This window comes from Hibiscus syriacus, unplaced genomic scaffold (genome assembly GCF_006381635.1).
Source record: "Hibiscus syriacus cultivar Baekdansim isolate YM2019G1 unplaced genomic scaffold, ASM638163v2 tig00110462_pilon, whole genome shotgun sequence".
NCBI lineage: Eukaryota > Viridiplantae > Streptophyta > Magnoliopsida > Malvales > Malvaceae > Hibiscus > Hibiscus syriacus.
Genome location: NW_024062747.1, coordinates 1,035,951 through 1,060,024, shown reverse-complemented (window position 1 = coordinate 1,060,024; position 24,074 = coordinate 1,035,951). Strand labels below are relative to the sequence as shown.

General features: G+C 38.0%; 1 non-coding gene and 4 pseudogenes across 1 annotated transcript; 3 read left to right on the top strand and 2 right to left on the bottom strand.

Moving 5' to 3' along the window:
* Positions 1-655: 655 nt before the first annotated feature.
* TRNAE-CUC lies at positions 656-728 on the bottom strand. The gene has a single exon. It is a non-coding gene; the product is annotated as a tRNA-Glu (tRNA).
* Positions 729-1,416: 688 nt separating this feature from the next.
* Positions 1,417-3,439, top strand: LOC120126962 (annotated as a pseudogene).
* Positions 3,440-4,561: 1,122 nt separating this feature from the next.
* On the top strand, positions 4,562-11,393 carry LOC120127022 (annotated as a pseudogene).
* A 1,163-nt stretch (positions 11,394-12,556) lies between these two features.
* LOC120127020 lies at positions 12,557-13,549 on the bottom strand (annotated as a pseudogene).
* Positions 13,550-16,219: 2,670 nt separating this feature from the next.
* LOC120127021 lies at positions 16,220-21,761 on the top strand (annotated as a pseudogene).
* Positions 21,762-24,074: the final 2,313 nt, after the last annotated feature.

Sequence of the window (24,074 nt, the reverse complement as noted above, 5' to 3'; positions counted from 1 at the left end):
GTTGCGATTACTGTGGACGGTTCAGTTTCCGATTTATTAAGAAAAAATTCGTGTTTGGAATTTGAAAAAAAATACGCGTTAATACGAATGGCGCTATGTAAATCGCATTGCGATAGTAAGATTCGCATTGCGATAGTCAGTATCGCATTGCGATTTTTCAAATTCGCATTGCGATTTACTTATTCGCATTGCGAATTGGGAAAATCGCAACGCGAAATTGGAAAATCGCATTGCGATAGTCATAATCGCGTTGCGAATCTGGAAACTGATTTGCGATAATGGAGATCGCGTTGCGAATTAGCGATCGCATTGCGATTTTGTTGGTCATTTTGGCAAATCCGAAAAAAGTTGGTTAAAATCGTATATTATATGAGATTTTTGGTTACTGAGGTTATTTTCTCTTTAGTTTATATCAAGTTTTGCTATTTCAGGAGTGTTTGATTTTCATGTCTGCTGCATCTTTCTTCTATATTGCTGTCTTCTTTGTGCTACAGAGTCTAGTTTTTGAGCTGAAATATTGACGAATTCATCTGCTTTCCAATGACCTCTACACAAACACAGTAGCAAAGTAGAAACCTTGGCATCTTCTTATGTGGCAAAATGAAAAGTAAAACTCATTGTGCCATATTTTAACAAACAAAAAAGGAGGAAAAAATTCCGTTGCCGGGACTTGAACCCGGGTCTCTCGGGTGAGAGCCGAGTATCCTAACCAACTAGACTACAACGGATTCATAGCAAAATGTCTATTTAATATTATAAATTTAAATGCTGTTTACATTTTTTCGGCGGCCAAAAGCAGGGTTTAGAATGTTTCCCCATGCTTCTTACACTTCCCTTTGCTTCCCTATCCATTGCAACACATCCTAGCTCGACCCACCTTTGTATTTTCAGTCTTCTAGAGAAAGGTTTGTCTTCTCTCACCAGTATCTTTCAATAAGCATTCTGAATGCACACTGGTTAACACTGCATAACTGGGAACCGTCTCTTTAATTGTTCTTTCATTTTATTCGGCCTTGAAGTTCTCAATTTATGTCGAAAAAGATAATTGCTTTCTAGCTGCTTTTCATTGATGAAGATAAAGTTGCAGACTTTTCTGCTATTTTAGCTGAATTATTGTTGACTTCATAATGGGTGTCTTTCCGATTGGCGTTTCGATTGTATATTCTTAACGCTTTTCGAGCTACTCTATGGATTGTGTTATAAGAAAAGGAAACAAAATGTTCTATTGAGACGTTTTCAAGGAGGATAAATGAATTCATTCGTATATTTTTTTTTGAAGATGAATTGATTCATATTATTCAATGTAACGCGGTATACTGTTTGCTTTACAGTGGAAATACAATAGGCAATGTTAACTTTTGTTTGATTCTTTATTCAATTCAAGTTTTAATCTAATATAACTCATTGAGATTTTATTATGGGGAACATCCAATAGAGGTATTAAAAAATGAGCCTCTCCGGACTATTCCCTCCCTCAAGATGTTGCCTTCGGCTACATGACTGCAATCAAGGGCTGGTATGCAGGCAAGTTTCGGCTATTCCAAATGCTGGCAAACCAAAGGAGTTATTGGACAATCTTCGTCTTGAAAGGTAGAGCACCAGTAACAGGAACTAGTACACAAAACTCTGAGTTTGGTTTGGTTATATGGTGTTGTGGTCTTTTTCTTATTACGATGCAGAAGTAGTTGGACAGTTTCTATCAGAAGGTGGAAGACACAGAAAACTCATTGGATCAAATGTGCAAGGGATGCTTCCTATGGTGATGTGGCTGGTGAATCAGGTGGTAATATTCATTACAAGGACTGTGGATTTTTTTATTTATTAATTATTATTATTATTATTTTGGGGGGGGGTGTGGATGGGGAGAATCATTGTTTTGATTAGCTTTGAATATGCACACATGCTATTTTGAGTATTTTTCGTGGGAAATATAAGCAATTAGAAAAACCTTCTGACCTTACTGATTTCTGCCTTGAAGAGATGTTGCACATGGTGTAAAGTTTAAACTAATAACTGTGTGTTGCATTGATGTTCAATTAGTTGTTTCTTTGGATTGATTATTGAAGGCAAATGGTCTTAGTAAGCATATATCCTTTAATTAGTTACCGATATCTGATTTGGATCCAAGATTGATAATTTCTTTGTAATTTTGAAATACTATAAGCTTAGCTTTTATTCATTGAGCATGGAGCTAGTTTAAAACTGATGTTGTTGGTTTCTTAATGAGCTTGGATGCATCTTTTATGTGCATTTACCAGGAGCCTATAAATTGCAGTTTACTTACGGAGGATTGTTTCACTGAATTGTGCTTTTCTACTAGTTTATTGTCGCCAACCCCATTTTATTAAACTTTCTTATGTGCTGTTAAGAAGCATTTACCTTGTTGAATTTATTCACCAACTGCCTTTGCAGGATCATCTATTTTTCCTAGAATTAATGTCAGTGACCCATACAAACGGCTAGGAATAAGCAAGGAATGCAGAAGTTCTATGAAAGGAGGAATCCAAAAATTGACATCAAGAAAAAGGTCAGGGAAGTCAAACAATCCAGGGTTGTACAGGCTGTGACAAGCAGATTCCGAACTCCAGCCACTAAGTTCATTGTAAAAACATCCTTAGCATTTTTAGTGCTTGGAGTTCTCACTGTTCTCTTCCCCACCGAAGAAGGCCCAACTCTGCAAGTAGCTTTATCACTGATAGCTACCTTCTACTTCATACATTATCGGTTAAAGAGCAAAATACGAGCTCTACTTTATGGGTATGTGATGACATTTTTGATGTTAACTTAAAATGTGATATGGTATCCTTGATATCTCTTTCTAAGGCATTTTCTTTAGATTTCATTTTAGTCTTCTGTATAATCCTATTCTTTAATTGGCCGTTTGTCAAGAAGATGAATGCCTCTAACCAGATTTGTCCACCTATGATGAATAATTTGCAACATACATCATTCTATGTCTGATGTTATCCTTCTTCTGAACGTGTTCCTTGATTCGAACTACATTAAAAGGCTTTAGTAATCCATTTGTTTCTGCACTGCAGGGCTGGAGCTTTTATATTCTCCTGGTTGGTGGGAACCTTCTTGATGGTATCTGTAATTCCACCTATTCCTATTCTTAAGGGCCCGAGGAGTTTTGAAGTGCTGACGTCACTGATAACCTATGTGCTTCTCTGGGTTTCGTCCACATATCTTAAGTAGTTCTAAAGCACTACCTTTCTTATTTATAGACTCCCAATTTTGAAGTAGTTGATAGTCAATGATTTTCTTGGTAATAGCTCATTGATCATGTTATATTAGCTTATAAGAGCTATGCCATATTACTTTGGGCATTGATGCTAGTTGTGCTTAACATATCGCCCAAAAGCACAGTTTGGAAGAAACAGATTTGTGGATAATTTTTTTTAGTCTGGTAAAAGATGTTGAACCAGTTCAAAGTGAAGATAGGTTGTTGATTTATCGTATTCCCCGTCTTGTAAGATTCTAAATCGTCACGGAATCGTTCTCTATCTCTTCTATTTTAAAATGCTCAAAGAATTTGTTTGTGGGTTGAATCACCCGAGCTCTAAGATGCCCCATAGATTGAGTGGCTGATAACAGCCTTGTGTTTGCTCTTCAGTGTTTTTATGTTTTTTAGTTGCAGGGTGTCGGTATCTGTTCCACAATGATTCCTATATGTCCTTTGAAGGAGATTTTCTCTTCTCCATAATCAATGGTGTCTGCTTATTTGGTTATTTAGTTGCATTTTCCATTGGCATTGAGTTGCTGGATCTTTCGACTATGGGGCCATTGATGTCACGGGAGAATTGCTTGGTCATAAGCTCACTTCTGCAACTTGAGGTGACCAATGAGGCTAACATTGATTCTCTTACGTCCTCTCCTCTCGTTCCTTTCAATTGCTAGAGAACTGTCCTTGTTAGAAAAAATTTTGCACCATGACTTATGGCTGCAGAATTTGTGGCCACTGGACAATGCCTTCAGTTAACTTCAGGACACCTCTTGCTTCGAAATACAATTCATATTTTTGTTGCATACAGAATACGAACTTGAAGCAAAGTGACATTACTTTATTCAGTCATTTATTTACATTCATCTTCACGTCCCAAGCGACTCTTAAAACTTGATTTCTTATTGGAAAAGATACTGAATGCATCAAACTGGTTTTGAGCAGGAAGTTAATTTATTGGTTCAATCGAAGAAAATATAAATATTCTTAACATTCATTTTGGTGTCTGCATCTTGCCTTTCGGGTGATTTTAAAGCCAAAAAAAATAATCAAACAGCTCCAGAAACACCAGGGTTTTAGCAATGCTTCCATTTACTTAATTCTGGTTTTACAAATTTAAGAAAATTCAACCTTTAGTTTCAAGACAAGATTTCCACAAGACATGTACTTAAAATCCCCCACCTCATATCAGCCACACCTCTCCCATACCAAGTTGCCAAGTAAGCACCCCTCGTGTCAATTGATGATTGGCCTACGTATTACAGCCTCAAACAAGATATCTACCAGGAACTATAATTTAGAGATCTGGAGCCTAAACATTGTGCCAAAAAAGCTTGAATTGAGAGATAAGAGAGCATTGAAAATACAAAGAATGGCCTCTGCATCTCTCCTCAAGACTTCACCTGTTGTAGACAAGTCTGAGTGGGTTAAGGGTCAGACCCTTCCCCAACCTTCAGCTTCGTTTGTTCGGTACCACCCCGTTGCTCCCTCTGGATTAACTGTGCGTTCTAGTTCATATGCCGATGAGCTTGTCAAGAATGCAGTAAGTTATATAATTCTTATCTCTTCCACAACATGCTTAAACTATATGCTAACACATGGAATTTTAAGTACAAGAAATGAGAATTTGCTGAAAGAAACGATGATTTTGCTGATTGTTGGCTGTTTGTAGAAATCTATTGCCTCTCCAGTGTTAGGAAAATAAACCGAGTACAAGTAATTTCCCTATAACCAGATTAGTGAGAATGCGAAATAAAAGCGGAAAAATAATACCCGAAAATTGATAACGGAGTTCAGCCAATTGTGCTTACGTCTCCGGGCTGCTGCAGATCTTTTACTAAGAGAGAAAATTTACAGGTGTTTACAAAACACTCACTACTCACAAGAAAGCTCTCTAGTATAGGAAGAAAGAAATGTTTTGGGATGATTTTGAAGCTAAATGGGTAAGGGTATTTATAGTAGAAACTTAGGGACTAATCTTTGAAAATACCCTAAAGTGCAATGACTAAAGTGAATTTACCCATTCCTATTTTCAACAAACATCTACCAAAATTTTACCAAACTTTGAAAAACATTTTTCAAAGAAACATTTACCAAACTTTGAAAAAACATTTTCCAAAGTTGGTTGCCAAACTTTGAAACTTTTAACAATCTCCCACTTGAAGACTGATTTTAATATGTCTTCACACCTCGATCAATGCAGCAGCATGTCTGGTCTTGTTATTCTAGCATGCCAACTGAAGCTGAACACAACTTCAGTTTGTCCGTAGTCACCGTCTTTGTCAACATGTCTGCCGGATTTTGAGCTCCACTAATCTTTTCAAGTTTCAAAATCCCATCTTCCAGAAGAGACCGGATAAAATGATATCTCAATTGTATGTGCTTTGTCCTGGAATGAAAAGACGGATTCTTTGCTAGATGGATAGCACTTTGACTGTCGCAATACAAGATATTGTTTTCTTGTTTCTTGCCTAACTCTTCCAAGAAACTTTGGAGCCAAACCATCTCCTTGCTGGCTTCCGTAACAGCGACATATTCTGCTTCAGTTGTGGAGAGAGCAACTATCTTCTGTAGTTGAGAAACCCAACTCACTGCAGTTCCTCCTAGAGTATAGACATACCCTGTAGTGCTCCTTCTGATGTCGACATTTCCGGCTAAGTCAGCATCTACATAGCCTGTCAGTATCATATCTCCACCTTTGAAACAAAGTGCTTTGTTTGTGGTACCCCGAAGATATCTGAGGATCCATTTGACTGCTTCCCAGTGTACCTTGCCCGGATTATTCATGTACCTGCTAACAGCTCCCACTGCATGAGCAATATCTGGTCTGGTACAAACCATGGCATACATCAGACTTCCAATTGCTGAGGCATACGGCACCTTCACCATGTGTGCACGTTCTTCCTCCGTCTTTGGTGATTGGTCTTTGGAGAGTCTGAAATGAACACCTAAAGGTGTACTTACTGGTTTAGCATCTTGCATGTTGAACCTGGAGAGTACTTTGTTGATGTACTCAGCCTGTGATAACATCAAAGTCCCCGACTTTGTGTCTCTCTTGATCCTCATCCCAAGAATCTGCTTTGCAGCGCCCAGATCCTTCATAGCAAACTGCTTCGACAATTTTTGCTTCAAGTGTATAATCTCTTGCATGTCTGAGCCTGCAACGAGCATGTCATCAACGTATAATAATAAAATAATGAAGCTGTTGTCGAACCTCTTGATGTAGCAACAATGATCTGCTTGGCATCTGATAAAACCACTGCTACTCATGAAGCTATCGAACTTCTTGTACCACTGTCTAGGAGCTTGTTTTAAACCATACAAGCTCTTCTTCAACCTGCATACCAGGTTTTTCTTGTCTGCCTCTATGAAGCCTTCTGGCTGCCTCATATAGATTTCTTCCTCCAAATCACCATGAAGGAAAGCTGTCTTTACATCTAACTGCTCAAGATGTAAATTCTCTGCAGCTACAATTTTCAACACCAGTCTGATTGTAGACAATTTTACGACTGGAGAGAAAATTTCATTGTAGTCAATACCTTCTTTTTGCTGAAAGCCTTTGACAACCAATCTTGCTTTGTAGCGTTTGCTCCCATCGTGCTCTTCTTTGATCCTGTAAATCCACTTGTTGTGGAGCGCTTTCTTGCCTGGTGGTAATTCAGCTAATTCTCATGTCTGATTTGACATAAGCGAGTCCATCTCATCTTTCATGGAAGACTCCCACTTGACTGAATCCTCCACTTGCATTGCTTCATCATAGCACTCTGGTTCACCATTGTCAGTCAGCAACAAGTAGTGTAAAGAAGGAGAATACCGTTGGGTTGGTTTAGGAATTCTGGATGAGCGTCTCAGTTCTGGTGTGCCTGGTTCTTCTTGAACTGCTTCAGGATTGATCTGAACATCATTTCCAGAAATCTCCTCGAACTCAGCAAATTCCTTTGTTTCAGCTTCGGTATTACTTGATTCTGCGGTTGATCTATCTTTGTACATCACATTTTCATTGAAAATGACGTCTCTGCTTCTGATGATCTTCCGATTTTCATAGTCCCAAAACCGGTAACCGAACTCATCACCGCCATAACCAACAAAGGCACATTTGTTGGACTTAGCATCAAGCTTACTTCTTTCAACAGAGTCTATGTGTACATAAGAAATACAACCAAACACTCTTAAGTGTGAAAGGTTTATTTCTTTCTTGCTCCAAACTTCCTCTGGTATTCTGCCATCCAAAGGAACTGAGGGCCCACGGTTGATCAAGTAAGCTGCAGTGTTGATTGCTTCAGCCCATAGAAATTTGGGCAAGCCGGCATGTATCCTCATACTTCTGGCACGTTCATTCAGAGTTCTGTTCATGCGCTCTGCTACACCATTATGTTGCGGTGTCTTGGGAACTGTTGTCTCCATCTTGATCCCATTGTTTGCGCAGAAATCTCTGAATCTACTGTCTCTGTACTCTCCTCCATTGTCAGACCTCAACCGCTTGACTTTCAAACCAGTCTCATTTTCCACCATGGCCTTCCATTTTCTGAAGATATCGAAGACTTCTGATTTCTTCTTCAGAAAATAAACCCACACCTTCCTTGTTGAATCATCGATGAAGGTGACATAATATAGTGAGCCTGCAAGAGATGGAACTGGGGATGGTCCCCATACATCAGTATGAACCAATTCTAACCTTTCTGCCTTGGGTGTCTTGCCAATCTTTGCAAAACTGACTTTCTTTTGTTTGCCAAAGATGCAATCCTCGCATAGTCCGACATCTACATTTTTAGATCCGACAGCTTCCCTTTTGACAAAAGTGTCTTCATCCCTTTCTCGCTCATATGGCCAAGCCTTTGGTGCCATAGGTTTGATTTTCCATCAGCATCTGCTACTGCAATGATATTCTCTAAATTTGAGGTTACATAGAGAGTACCCGTCTTCTTACCACGAGCAATGACGAGTGCTCCTTTGGTAATCTTCCATTCACAGCCTGAAAAGGTTGTGCTATATCCTTCTCCATCAAGCTGTCCAACAGAAATCAGATTTCTTTTGAGGCCAGGAATATGTCTCACTCCTGTCAGCTTCCAGGTGGTCTGGTTTGGCAACTTTAGTCGGATGTCTCCTTTTCCGACGATCTTTAAGGTTTCATCATCAGCAAGATGAACCTTCCCAAAATCACCACTGACATAGTTCTCCATGATTTCTCGACATGGGGTGGAGTGGAAAGATGCCCCTGAATCCAAGATCCATGATTCAATCGGACTGTTGACGCTTAAAATCATGGCATCACCTGTCTCCTCCGTCATGTTGGCAGATTCCTGTGCGCCGGTATTTTTCTTCGGTGCTCGGCAATCTCTTTTGAAGTGACCCTTTTTGCCGCAATTATAACAGGTAAAATCTTTATTTCCTGTTCTTGATTTGCCCCTTCTAGATTTTGATCTGCCACGATTTGAATTTCTTTCTGAAGTTCTCCCTCTAGACTCCGTGTGTAAGGCTGAGGAGGTTGATGCTTCACCCGATTCTCTTCGTCGAATTTCTTCACTCAATACCAGATCTCGAACATCGTCGAATTTTAATTTGCTGTTTCCCGACGAACTGCTGACTGCTGTAACAGTAGCATTCCAACTGTCTGGTAGAGATGATAAGAGAATTAAAGCTCGAACTTCATCATCGAACTCAATTTCCACTGAACTCAACTGGGTTGTGATTGTGTTGAGTTCATTTAGGTGTTGTGCCACCGATGCCCCTTCCGCCATCCGCAAATTGAATAATCGCCTCATCAAATGAACTTTGTTTGAGGCCGATGGCTTCTCGTACATACTGGAGAGAGCCGCCATAAGACCCGCCGTGGTCTTTTCCTTTGCTATGTTAAAAGCAACATTGCGGGATAACGTCAGTCGGATAACTCCGAGGGCTTGTCTGTCGAGAAGAGCCCAATCTTCATCCTTCATGCCCTCTGGTTGCTTTCCTGAGAGAGGTTGATATAGATTTTTCTGGTACAAAAAATCTTCAATCTGCATCTTCCAAAAGCCAAAGTCCGCACCATCGAACTTTTCAATTTTCACCTTCCCTTCGTCTGCAGCCATCGCTCCCACTCGAATCTGGCTTCGTTTGGATCGTTTCTGACAATTCTTGCGAATCACCGTGTATTAGAACACCACCGTCGACAAACTCGTATCGCCGACCGAATTTCACTATTCATGAAAATCACTATTCACGTGAATAGTAATGAATAGTAACCTCGCAGAAAATTTGACAAAATTCACAACCAAAAGCTCTGATTACCAGTTGTTAGGAAAAATAAACCGAGTACAAGTAATTTCCCTATAACCAGATTAGTGAGAATGCGAAATAAAAGCGGAAAAATAATACCCGAAAATTGATAACGGAGTTCAGCCAATTGTGCTTACGTCTCCGGGCTGCTGCAGATCTTTTACTAAGAGAGAAAATTTACAGGTGTTTACAAAACACTCACTACTCACAAGAAAGCTCTCTAGTATAGGAAGAAAGAAATGTTTTGGGATGATTTTGAAGCTAAATGGGTAAGGGTATTTATAGTAGAAACTTAGGGACTAATCTTTGAAAATACCCTAAAGTGCAATGACTAAAGTGAATTTACCCATTCCTATTTTCAACAAACATCTACCAAAATTTTACCAAACTTTGAAAAACATTTTTCAAAGAAACATTTACCAAACTTTGAAAAAACATTTTCCAAAGTTGGTTGCCAAACTTTGAAACTTTTAACATCCAGGCCGTGGAATTTTGGCCATGGATGAGTCGAACGCTACCTGCGGGAAACGTTTGGCCTCTATCGGGCTAGAGAACACGGAGGCTAACCGCCAAGCCTATAGGACGTTTCTTGTTTCAGCTCCTGGCCTTGGACAGTACATTTCAGGAGCCATCCTCTTTGAGGAAACCCTCTACCAAACCACGATCGATGGAAAGAATATGGTTGATGTTCTTGTCGAACAGAACAGTCCCCGGTATCAAGGTTGACAAGGTAAGTCTCTTGCCCCATTTGTGGAGGAACATCTCTTCTCTGTTGTTTGATTCTAAGTTATATGAAGTATCTGTTACTAAGCTCTTGATAATATGAATACTGCAGGGTCTTGTTCCACTGGCTGGCTCAAAACACGAGTCATGGTGCCAAGGTCTTGACGGCCTCGCCCCACGCTCGGCTGCATACTACCAACAAGGAGCTCGTTTTGCAAAATGGTAAGATTTTATCCTTTTGGCCTTTCCTTCGAATACTTGTCAGTTTTCCATTAGCATTTCCCTTGTGTTATCCATACAACCAAGTTATATAAGGATTATGTACATGCATTATTCATTCGTTCTGTTTTTATAGGCGTACCGTGGTAAGCATTCCCAATGGACCATCTGAACTTGCCGTTAAGGAAGCAGCATAGGGTCTTGCTCGCTATGCCGCCATCTCTCAGGTAAAATGAACCGAGTTTTATCACCAGTCTCAACTACAACTTCTTTGGCATTAGGTAATCTTTTTGGATGTTTGGTCATGCAGGACAATGGATTGGTTCCAATCGTTGAGCCAGAGATCTTGCTTGATGGTGAACACGGAATCGACAGGACCTTCGAAGTAGCCAAAAAGGTATGGGCTGAGGTTTTCTTCTACCTTGCCCAGAACAATGTGATGTTTGAAGGTATCCTCCTCAAGCCAAGCATGGTCACTCCTGGTGCGGAGTGCAAGGACAAGGCTACTCCTCAACAAGTTGCTGATTACACAGTCAGCCTCCTCCGCCAAAGAATCCCTCCGGCTGTTCCCGGAATCATGGTAATTGCCTACAAAAGCAAGTTTTTAAAATGACTACAAGAAACTTAGCTGCTAATGGTTAATTGGTTGCCTTTTTTTTTGCCAGTTTTTGTCTGTTGGGCAGTCTGAGGTTGAGGCCACCTTTAACTTGAATGCAATGAACCAAGCTCCAAACCCATGGCACGTGTCATTCTCATCCCTTCAAAATACTTGCCTGAAGACTTGGTCAACTAGGAAAGTACACAGGCGAGGGGGAGTCGGAGGAAGCCAAGCAAGGACTGTTTGTCAAGGGCTATGTCTATTAGCTTGATTGTATCTTTCAACAGCTTTATAAATTTCCATGCACTGAAAATTTAATTGAAAGAGCAGACTGCTGATCTTTCTATCGTTATAAAATCTTTCGTTTCCCCCTTATTTTCCCTCCCAATAATTATGCTAAAGCATTACTAAAACCAATCTGGGCCACTATGATCTTGCATGTGGAATACTAATCTTACCGCGAAATATGACCACAAAACAAAAACAAAATTTACTAAAGAATGACAGGTTACAGATCAATTCTTTGCAGTGGATTACATTCTTCTGTTTCTAGTATGAGCTATGAAATCTTTCTGAAAACTATACTAAGCAACTATTCTAGTTCATGGAGAATGAAAGAGATGATAAGTTGACCAGCTTGCAAAGAGGGACCAGGGCTGCTTATCATCATCACTACCGAATAGACTTGACGGATCGATTTTGCAAGCTTAAGAGAACAGTTTGATGTATAGACAGTATTGTTTCTATTCCTGAACATACTTGTGTAATGTAATGCACATACATGTGAGAGAATTGCATCAAATGCAGAACATGGAGTTTAAATCTCACTATGAAATTCAGAAATGTATCATTCCAAAATGTAATTTCTCATTTCAACTTGAAAGTAATGCAAATGTTTGTTGACAATAAAACCGACAGAACTTACAGCAACTGAACTAGCACTTTTGGAGAATTTCCAGAAAAAAAAATCTCTTACAGTCTTTGTTAATCAATCCAATTACTCTTTAAGGTACAAATTAGCGGTGACTGCTTTCTCTATTAAATTCTATCATTCTCTGTTTGATCTCATGAAATTTATAAATCAACACAATACCCTTTTTATCACTTTTCCATTTCTATCATCTCAGACTGATATACAATTGTGGACTTGCCAAATCCATGAACAGTTCAAAGTAAGGGTTCAGTTTTCCACTACAATTAATAACAATGCAAAGGAAGTTTATAAAATCAATAGATTTAACAGTTGCTAGCTGGGGATTTTTATGGTACAGGAGAAAGCGCATAAAATATTTCAATTTTGAAGAGGAAAGGAGGGGCATAACGATCAAGCAACTATGTCAAAATCCTGCCTCCTACACAGAAGAACAACAGACCACAAAAATCCCACATGAGGGGTCCATTTAACAGCTAAAAATACTTATAGTTACATGAAAACTAGAATCAATTGAAGAAAGATTGTGAGAAGAATTAGAAAGACAAAAGAGCCAGGCCAAGGCACCTTATTTCCATTTCTTTCATCCTTTTGATAGCCATTTTTTTTCAATTTAATACAACCAAGAGCCTCATTTAGGCTGATAAGGTAAAGATATATTACACAGGGATTACAAACACTCAATCCCCGCAAACTTATTAACTACTATAAGCAATACACAATTTGTTCATAAAAAAATAAGACAGCAGACCATTGTAAGACCTGTGAAAACAATTGCAGCATATAATGGCAGAAAAAAGAAAGTGAAAGTTGTTCACAATTTTCTTTTCTGTGGTGCTATTTCAAAATGAAATGTTCAGCATTTCCATGCTCAATCTCTCCATCATCGCATTTTCCATGAATCCACATTTAGGCGGCGGTGCAGACTTGATGAAACTGCTTAGCCTTGGTTTGAATGAGCATGAAGAAAGAGGAATGATCGGAATGTTCTCGCAGTTGCAGAGCTCAACCATGTAACCATCTGGATCGTGAAAGAACACCTGTTCAACCTTGTTCCCTTCGTCTTCGACCAAGGCTGTGACGTACTTCATTCCCATGTCTTCCAGCCTCCTTAAGACAAGGCCGACATCTGTACACTGCCATCATCACAAACCGAAATCCTGTTAATGCGCCTGCAGATACAGGCCTAGTTTCTGAAAGACTCAACTTGAATTCATACACTATATACCTGGAAGGATATGTGATTATCCTTTGGATTAATAGGCAGCGGCTCAACGATGGTGTCGAAATCATCGATAGATGGATTCTCAATTAAGTGCATCCCAATGCCATAGTTATACAACCTGCATATGATCCCACACATCAGTGATTTAGTTTCCTGTTGGATTTATTGAAGAATGGGTGGAGCAGTTAGCTTACCAAGCTCCATTGAACTTGAAAGAAGAAGGGCGTTTGATGGGAACAAATCCCAAAACTTCTTCATAGAACTGCATGGAATCCCAAACCGATCGACACAACAACGAGCATGATTCAATGATAGAAGTGGCAATACGCCCTCAAAGTTGTTTACTTCCACATTGTCCATGTTCTCGCTCTTACAATTTGCTTCTTCTTCTTCTTCCTTTCTCTACTATCTCAGTTTGCATGATGACTAGGTTACTGCATTGTGCTCCTTTTATAGAATAAAACATCCCATTTTTCTAAATTCAAGTTCATGTAATTATGAGGAACTTTCCTGGCAAATTCTCTTACTGCTTTAGAACGCGGTTCTTTGTACTGATCATTCATCTGCAGGAAATCAAGTTGCAATGATAAAACAAAGCTGTCTGGTTTAGCTTGTTGCCTAAGCTGTCTGGTTTAGCTTGTTGCCTAAGCTCAATGTTGAAGAAACTGATAAGATCAATGGCGATTCTATTCTATTATGATTCAATTGCTCCCAGAAATGATGATTTTGAAGGCTACAACAAAACAAACATCAAGGAGCAGACTTTCAAGGATTGCTAAAGACAGGAAGTGGAAACTAGAAAGTTCCAAAAAGCTGAGAAATTTCTTTGCTGTTTCCCGTTTAACACTTGAAAGATCCTTCAATGAATAAGAATTCATAGGCCTAATCTTGAGAAATTTCTTTGCTGATTCGACCACTTCAAATCTAAACCAATTTGATTTAGATGTAACAATTCGAATCAATCAACCGGCCTCAATCGTAATAGGGAGTGTTGTTTTTCTTAAAGTCCCTCTTCGAATAGCTGTATCTACGGGGTGTAATTTTATCGTTAATTAACTAAGATAATTATGAAGATATATTGTCTTCAAAACAATTTGAACTAATTTTTAACGCTCAATTTGATATTATTAAAATAAATAATGATGTGACTTTTTAATTATTATTTAGTTACACAAATTAATATATGACAATCCAATTAATTATGTTTAACAATAATAAATTTATAGTGACATTATAAAAGTAGAGAATAATTTGGAGAAACGTCATTTATTTATTGGTTTGATTAAAATGTCCAAACACATCAAACCGTCTGTCATAGTTTTCAGGGCTACCTGTTCCACTAATTGCACGTTACTTAGCTTCATTCTTTGCTTTATTTTATGCATACATTCTTTACTAAATATTCATGTACCAAATTCACATCACCATAATAATCCTAGGCGTTATTTTAAGTTTTACTTCATTATATCCAAAACCCTAAATATCTACATTCATGGATAATGACTGTTGTGTAAGAGTTCATGCACCACAAATTGAAATGCCCTGCAAATTCGGGCGTCACTGCCATTTGCCACCCTACTGTTTTCTCCACTGTCTTGTAATCAAACACGGGTGGGTTGGAATGGACGACATTAACTCGTTCGAAAGCAAAACAAAACAAAACGGATTGCCATGTACCAATCTTTGTAGCCAAATGAACCCCACTCGATTGAGTAGCTCCACATCTTCCATTTAACACGGTGTTGTTGCTTTTATGTTTCACTTGTGCACTGTTTTCTCTTCAATGCATACAACTGACGAGAAGCTAAAAAGCAAAACAAAACACAGCTGAAAACAAGACCAAAAACAATGGATTGCATCCAGGAAACCGGGGCATATGCATTGCTATCCAATTCAAATAATATAGAGCTTGAATAAATTACACAAGAGCTACATAATAGACCAGAGGGTGGCATCTCTCTTGCTTCTTGTTATTGTGAAAACTCTGACTGTGACGACTTATGGATACTCAGAAAGAATTTCAGATTATATTAAAAAGAACTGAATCGATTTGTAACAAAATTTAACGAATCGAATTGGATTTTGATACTTATAGAACATATTGACATTGATGTTTGAAACTGTGTTGATGGATTTGCATTTCAAGGAATATATGATGGCAATATGAAAAGAAAACATAATTTTTTATACCTAATTCAATAATATTGAAACCATGTGCACGAAAAGCAAGCATATGCATGGGCTTCCATTCATCTTTAAAGGACTGGAATATGTTAAACAATGGCTTTTCTCGTCACATGGGGATGGGGCGATGTTGCAATTATTAATCTTTGGGGGGGGGGGTTGGTCAGAAGGGTCCCCATGCTTTCTGTCTTTAGCAGCTTTTGTTATGGCCTCTGTGTTTTTGCATGAGAGAAAATCCCAATAATAATTAGGGTAAACTATCTATTTGGTATCCTACTTTTCTATTTTTGTTTTAACCATTAAATTATTTTTAAAAAATCATATTTAACATTATATATTTTTATTTTGTCAATGATTAAATTTAATAATAGGGTACTAAAATAGTCAAATTTAATAACAGGGTATCAGAATAGTCAAATTTTGCTTTATCCTTTGCATTTTAACTGCCATGCATGATCATTTTTTATGGGAAGTGTTAAATATAGAAAGAAGGTAATGCTAAATTAGAACCTATGAAACATGATCATTCAAAGATTGTAGTACCCACCCAAAGATGGAAATCTAGTTCAGATTCACTCTTTTTCTTTTTTTGGGGGGAAAAACTAATTTTATCTGGAACACTTGAGCAATAATTTAATGCAAGGGCTAACAAGGCTTGGTTGCTAATCAAATTTGGTACAGCTTTAACTGTAATCTAATCAACATCTGTTATCAAAAAAGCTTTGCTCATTGTTTTAAAAGGTTCATTATATTTTCACTTTAATGGCAGCTTCCAAATCAACAAACAATCAAACAAGGAAGTAGGCACCATAAGTCCATAACCACATCAATATCCCACTTAGCTTCGTTGCATTAAAAGATCTCAACTTCCCACTCCAGAGAGTTAAAGATCACAGATTTTCTTTTCTGTTTCCTTCAATGTGCTTCATTTTCTTTATATAAAAAATCTTTTACTTGCATGCAAATGCACTCTGGTAGGAGTTCAAGTTTGAGGTTTAAAAGTTGAAGAGTTTGAAGTTTGAGGTAAATTTGGCTACTAAATAGAGTTGAAATTTGTTGCTTCAATTCAATTTTGTTTACTAGTGCTCTGCATTTGGAATTTGGGTTTTAATTCTTATTGGATTATTTGTTTTCTCTCAGATTTAAATTTAGTAAAATCAGAACAACAAAGTTGATATTTGCAGATGTTCCGAATCCAAATCTGGGGAAAACATCAAAACATTCCTTGAAGAATGCCCTTCAATCCCAAGGTAAAAGCTTCTTATTTCTCAAACTATCTTTATTATTATTTCATTTTTTTTATTATTCCAAAAAGATTCTGTTTTTAAATAGTGTGAGAAAGTGACTTTGACAGTCTGTAAATGGAGACCATCTTAGAACAGTCCAAAACCTTGAATTAATTAAAATTCACATTAATAGCCTCACACCGTATGCTTGTTGACGTAAAGAATTATTGTAGCCGGTGAAAAAGGATACGATTTTTGTTTCCTTTGGCCATGTGAATACAGATTCCAGATAAAGACATGGGGCGGTTTTGTTTCTGGGTTGAGACAATTTACTGAAGAAAATATTGGGTGGATTTAGCACAAACCATGATTAGTTTGTTGATTGCAGGAAATGATTGCAACTTCCTAAAAGTTCGGTGGTCCTTATGCCAATAGAAGCTTCGTTGTCAAACCATTTGAATGGAGAAGAATAAGTGGTAGGGGAGCTGAGATAGAGAAGCATTTGTTGATATTTTATGGTATTGTTTCTAGCAATTTGCTTTTGGAGAAGGAAGCTCAGAGTTGGGGATGGACGGGGAGCCAGAAAGCTGTGAGGAGAGGATTTTCGTTTTGGTTCGTTTGCGCCCTCTCAATGGGATGGAAATCGCTCAGCACGATGTATCGGACCGGGAATGCATCAATGATAACACTATCATATACCGGAACAGCCTTTCGGTTTCCGAGAGATCCATGTACCCAACTGCCTATACATTTGTAAGAGTTCAGATTTTGGCTTATGTATAAATGGTGGCTGTCCTCACTCAGTCTCTCCTCACCTTTGGAAAAGTTATGTTGTGGAAATGTCTCTAATTTCTGGAAATAGCTCATGAGTTTGCCTGCATTAGATGCAGAAAGACTTCATTTTCTTCTGAATCTCCGTCCATAGTCGTATTTATAATTCCTTTACCATATACAATTTGTCACTAACCAGTCTACTGTGATGATTTCATCGATACTTTTCGGACTATATTTCTTAATCTCAGGCATAGAATGTTGCTTGCCTAAGGTGAATTGGGAGTTTGTCATTACCTAGGCCTTGATTCTTGTTAGTAAAATTTATTGACATTTTATCATGTATGAAGTTGACATCGGTGGTTTCTCATTGATCTGTCATTCTTTCCGATTCGCAGGTGTGCTGCTGATCTCAGACAGTTTTCAGCTCTGATTGCCCAAACCAGCAAGTGTATGAAGCAGGAGCAAAGGAAGTTGCTCTTTCAGTTGTTAGTGGTATAAACTGAGTCATCACCTCTATAAGGCTCTTTTTGTACTCCCCTTAACTTCTCCTTTTGCAATTCTTAATATAAAACTATTTTTCAGCAAGTGATTTTGCTTACGGACAAACAAGCAGCGGGAAGACGTATATGATGACCGGAATCACCGAATATGCCATGACAGATGTATATGACTACATACAAAGAGTATTGCAGATACAACATTTTTTTCCGCTCACTTGTGCTTATACTACTCAATTGTATTCCTCTCTTTGGCTAAAACCATACTGTACTTTTCTGTAGCACAAAGAAAGAGAGTTTATCCTCAAGTTCTCGGCTCTGGAGATATACAATGAATCTGTCAGAGACCTCCTTAGTGCAGACAGCACACCCCTTAGGCTTCTTGATGATCCGGAAGTGAGTTACAATGTCACATCGTTTTTTTTTATTACGAGAACTAGTTATTTTTACGGACTATCACACTAAAGAATAGCTGATTTGATAGAGAGGGACGGTTGTTGAGAAACTTACAGAAGAAACACTGCAGAACTGGAATCTTTTTAAAGAGCTTATATCTGTTTGTGAAAGTAACAAAATGCCTCAACAAGTCTCCCTTTAATTCGCTCATGACCGTGTATTTAAGCATTTCTTGATGCATATTGGCAGCTCAAAGACATATAGGAGAGACTTCTCTGAATGAGACAAGCTCTAGATCCTATCAAATATTGAGAGTGGTATTTGCATGGAAAAAACTTTAAGATTGTTCACTCGAAGATGATATTATATTCTATTTTACTGATTGATTTTTTTTTGTATTCTTGTGGCTGTCACTCATCAGACGATAGAAAGTTGTGCACAAGAGTTTTTAGGCAATGGCAAATCAAATACCCTTGCAGACACTGTGGTACAAAACAATATGTACTTTTGAGTCAAAGATTTGATTGGACAACAGATATTGGAAAAGAAACTGGTGTTTACATTCTTTTCATTGTCTAGAATTTTGTTGATCTTGCAGGGAGTGAGCGTGCATCTCAAACATTATCAGCTGGTGCAAGGTTGAAAGAAGGTTGCCATATAAATCGCAGTTTATTAACACTCGGAACTGTTATCCGTAATCTGAGGTTAGCTTTTTCTTAGAATCTTGTTCTAATGTTTGTAGCACTTTGAGAATCCTTTTCCTTTTGACAAATGAAAATCTCTTTTATGGAAAACCAGTAAATTTCATTGCTTTCATGTCCTTTAAGTATTGTGCCAAATAGCATCTAGTACCATAGAACTTACAAAAATAATTATCATGAACTTTCTCTGCTTTTTCCCTTGGCATGCATGTGCCTGTTGTTGATGAATCCAGATTCTGATTCACCTTTCCTTGGTGTTACCATCCGCAATGCTTATAGTATGTAGTGAACCTCAAGCATAAACAAGTAGTTATTACCGTATCATCTTATAAATATATAATTGGCTGCAGCAAGGAAAGAAATGGGCACATTCCTTTCAGAGATTCAAAGCTGACCCGTATACTCCAGTCTTCCCTAGGAGGTAATGCTAGAACTGCTGTCATTTGTACGCTGAGTCTGGCACGAACTCATGTTGAACAATCGAGAAACACCCTCTTTTTTGCAAGTTGTGCTAAAGAAGTGACTACCAATGCACAAGTCAATGTGGTTGTGTCTGATAAAGCCTTGGTGAAGCAATTGCAAAGAGAATTGGCTAGACTAGAGAACGAGCTGAGGAATGCACGACCCACATCTGTTTCCTCTGATTCTGCTGCATTGCTGAGACAGAAAGACCAAAAGATCCAAAAGGTTCAATTCGCGTTGCACCTCTCACTCTTGCATCACTCATTGAATAATTTAGCTAAAATGTTGTCAAGTTGTTTGCTAAACCCATGAATAATTCACTTTTCCTACATGGTTCATGCAGCTAAAGGAGGAGGTAAACACACTGGTACGGCAAAGAGAACTTGTTAAGTCTGAGGTTGAGGTACTGCTACAAACGGCTAAGGATGAAAGTCCCGGAGATGAAAAAGCAGTGAAAATATGGGTATGTATAAATAATTAAATCATTTGATGCCTCTTTTAAGTTCAATTCACCATCCACAGTTTAACTTACATCTCTCCTTCACCAGGCAATTCCAGATCCTCAGTACCCCAAACTGCGAGTGCAAAATTCATGGGACTTTGGACATTCAAGCATTGTTACACCTGTTATGGATGTCGGTATAGGTCCTTCACTCCTTCGGATAGACAAAGCTGCAGTTCTGAAGAGAGCTTCCTCCAGCTTCCTGACTTCAAACTTAATATACCACATCCCAGTTCCTCCCAGCAGCTGTCACCTAAAATTCCTAATTTCAATGGATGAAATCTGCGCCCGGACAAGAATGGTGAACTTGTTGATGAAAATTCAGTGGCACCCTGCAAAGAAGTTCGTTGCATTAACTCGGGAAGGTCGAGTATGAATAGATATTCAGACTCAAATGTGTCGGAATCTAACCCAAAGAAGTACCAGAATTATAATATGTCATCTCCAAGAGAAAGAACAGATATTTCAGGATTGCTGGATATTGGCAATGAAGATAGATCGAAGCGAGATTCCGTGTCACTCCACTTGAAAAACAGTAGCAACCATCCAGATATTGCTTTCCCATCCCCTGAAAAACCATATTTATGGCAGCTAAAAGAAGAAATATATAGCCGTAGAAGCTTGAAATTAACTAGGAGTATAAGTTGTAAAGTGAGTAAGATGACCGGTTTGACCTCAAAATGGATATAAAGGCAAGAAAAAGATGAGAGCACACCTCCCATGGGGAATGAGAATGATTTCCCTGGAAGACCAGATAGTTTCCGGAAAAACTTTCTACATTGAAGTATGATCTTCCAAACGAGGGGTTGTCTAGAACTGGATCTCAAAGTTCTTCAACTACTGCTACTGAGTATGAGCTGAACGCCATGATAGAGAAAAATGAATCTCAAAGTTATTTGATGAGTGCTCCTGGCATCGAGCATATGCATCCGGATGTCCCTACTCCAGAGGAACAGAATAATACAGCCTTCTCTACTTCAATGGGAGGAGCAGAAGAAATGTCTACGAAGCAACTTGCCGATCATGCGGTGAGTGTTTCACGTCTTTTGTTAATTACACGATCGAAACAGGAGATCCATGCTGAATATGCCATTGTTTATATGCTTTAGAATTGCCTTCTAAATATTATATTGTACATGCATTACAGGTCCAGGTCACAGAGCCCATTGTACATGGAAAGGATGTTAAAGATGTTGGCTTGGACCCGATACCAGATAATTATGGAAGCCATTCAGCATGGCCTTCGGAATTTAAGAGGCTTCAAAGAGAGATCATCGAGCTCTGGGATGCTTGCAATGTGTCATTGGTCCAGAAAATATATATACATGAAGGTGGAACATAGGAGGCTGTCATTTCTTAGGAGTGTATCGTCCCATGATAATAAAATGGTGGAAAATGGACAAGTTCTTAACCCCTCTTCAAGGTATATATGATTTATTCTCATTAGCTTTTGTAACACTGGTGATGAATACCCTTTTTGATCGAGCACAACTTAATTATCTCTACGAATATGTTGTTAACAACGCAACGGCTCTAGGTCGTGAAAGGCATATGTTGAGTCGGCAGATGCGCAAGAGACTCCTCATTCAGGAAAGAGAGAATCTCTTCCTTAAATGGGGCATCGGGTTGAACACGAAACACAGGAGGTTGCAGTTGGCTTACTGCTTGTGGACTAACTGTAAAGACATGGATCACATTGCCGAGAGTGCTGCGGTTGTCGCAAAGCTGGTTGGCTTAGTAGACCCGGAGAAGACTTTTAAGGAAATGTTTGGACTCAACTTTATATCAGGACAACAACCAAACAAGAGAACCTGCATTGTATTGTCTTTCTTATAGGTGTTTTGGTTATCCCCACTGATTTGTTTCACACTTATGTATATATATATATATATAAATCATCTCAAATTTGCTCAAGGTTTTATCAGAGATTATGCCCCCCCTCCCCAACAGAGAGAGAGATCACCATAAGAACTCAACACTCTGTTATCTTCATGGCGTATGTCACTTTGCCACCTTTCATATGGCAAAATCGAACAGTTTTTAAACATTAACAAAAGCTTCTGGCAAAAATGCTTGAATAATGTGATGAAAAAAATTATTCATATAAAATGTATCAGAAATTATTTTTTGAATTAAAATATTTATTACAGTATTAGGTGGATTTCGTCTGAACTTAACGGCGACCTTTTAAGATCTTGTGAACTGCAGGATTGTAAATAAAAAACTCTATGATCGTCTAATGGATGCACTCATTTGTGAATTGGAGCATGATTCAGTAATTCACTATTGAATTTTTTAATAACTGGAAAATGGATAGAATTCTAACACTGGGTAAAAGGTGTCGATAGTCGATACCACTTAATCACAAAGGCAATAGGATTATCTGTACAATCCTTTCTCATTCAGAATTATTATAAACTTAGAATTAATGTTTTATAGCAAACTTCTTGCGAAACAAATTAATAAAAATGAATATTCGATGTATTGATAATATATAATTTTATATACATTATCAGTGAACAAAATCATAATACATCATCGACAATGAATTTAAATAATTTTAATTTTAAAATTTTGTAATAATATATTATCTTGATTTCGTAAAATTAAACCAATGGAAGAAAAAGAAAACTATACTCTGGTCAATATCACCCAGATTATAAGGTGAAACAATTCTCTAAAAATCATTTGATTTTATTTTCTTTAATCGAGTATTCTCCGCAATAAATTAAGAAAGATGTATGGATCATCCGACGTATGTTGAATGGTGGACTTTGCACCGAAGGTGCAATGCACCAAATGAATTAAAAATGGGCACCGAAAAGTAGTTGTTTTTAGTTGAATTTGGACAATGGTAAAATCATAATTTAATCATTGTATTTTAGGATATTTACAAGATTAGTCCTTAAGCTTCAACTATAAATATCCTAACCCATTTGGTTTCAAAATCATCCCAAATCATTCTAGCTTTCTCCCAATACTAGAGAATTTAGAGAGTTTCTTGAGAGTTATTTTCTCTTTTTTTTTCAAGAGAGATTTGTCATTGTTTTCTCCTTGGTAGATAGAGAGAAGTTGTAATTCCTATTTTCTCATAGTGAAATTCTTCTACCGTTGCCTGTGGTTTTTACCCTATATTATTTAGGGATTTTCCACGTAAATTTTGTGTCTTCTTTATCTTTATTTTTATTTTCTCAAATTATCAATTGCGATTTTGCTCTATTCGATAGCCGTATTCCGCAACAATTGGCATCAGAGCCAGATTAGAGTGTGTAATATCTACTTATTGCCTTTGTGGTTGCCATCAAAAGATGGATCCTCCAACATAAGAAAGTAAGAAGTTATTACCCATTCTTTGAAGGTTCCAGAGAACTATTCACGATAATGAAATAGTGGGAGTTATCCGTAAAAGAAGCTATGACAACGAAATTTGATATTAAAAAATTCAATGAGAGAAATTTCTCATTGTGGAAATTGAAGATGAAGGCCATCTTGAGGAAAGACGGTTGTCTAGCAGCTATCAGTGAAAGACCGATAGATTTCACAGATGACAACAAATGGATCGAAATGGATGGGAATGCTATGGCAAACTTTCATCTAGCATTAGCAGATGAAATATTGTCAAGCATCGAGGAGAAGAAGACAACTAAGGAGATATGTGATCATCTCACCAAATTGTACGATGCGACATCGTTGCACAATAAAATTTTCCTTAAGAGGAAATTGTACACTCTCCGGATGCCAGAATCTACTTTAGTGACGGAGCACTTAAACACGCTTAACACTTTATTTTCTCAGCTTACATCCTTAAGATGTACAATAGGAGAACAAGAACGTACTGAACTTCTACTTCAAAGTCTACCTGATTCGTATGATCAAATCATCATCAACTTAACAAACAATAATGTCACCAGACTAGTCTTCGATGACGTTGCAGCTACTGTTCTACAAGAAGAAAATTGGCGCAAGAACAAGGAAGACAGACAAGTAAATCTGCAGTAACCATAAGCATTAACAACGATGAGAGGGAGATCAACGGAACGTGGCCAAAGCAGCAGTCACAAACATGGTAGATCAAAGTTGAGAAGCAAGAAGAATTTAAAGTGCTACAACTGTGGAAAGAAGGGTCACTTGAAGAAGGATTGTTGCAGTCTAAATAAA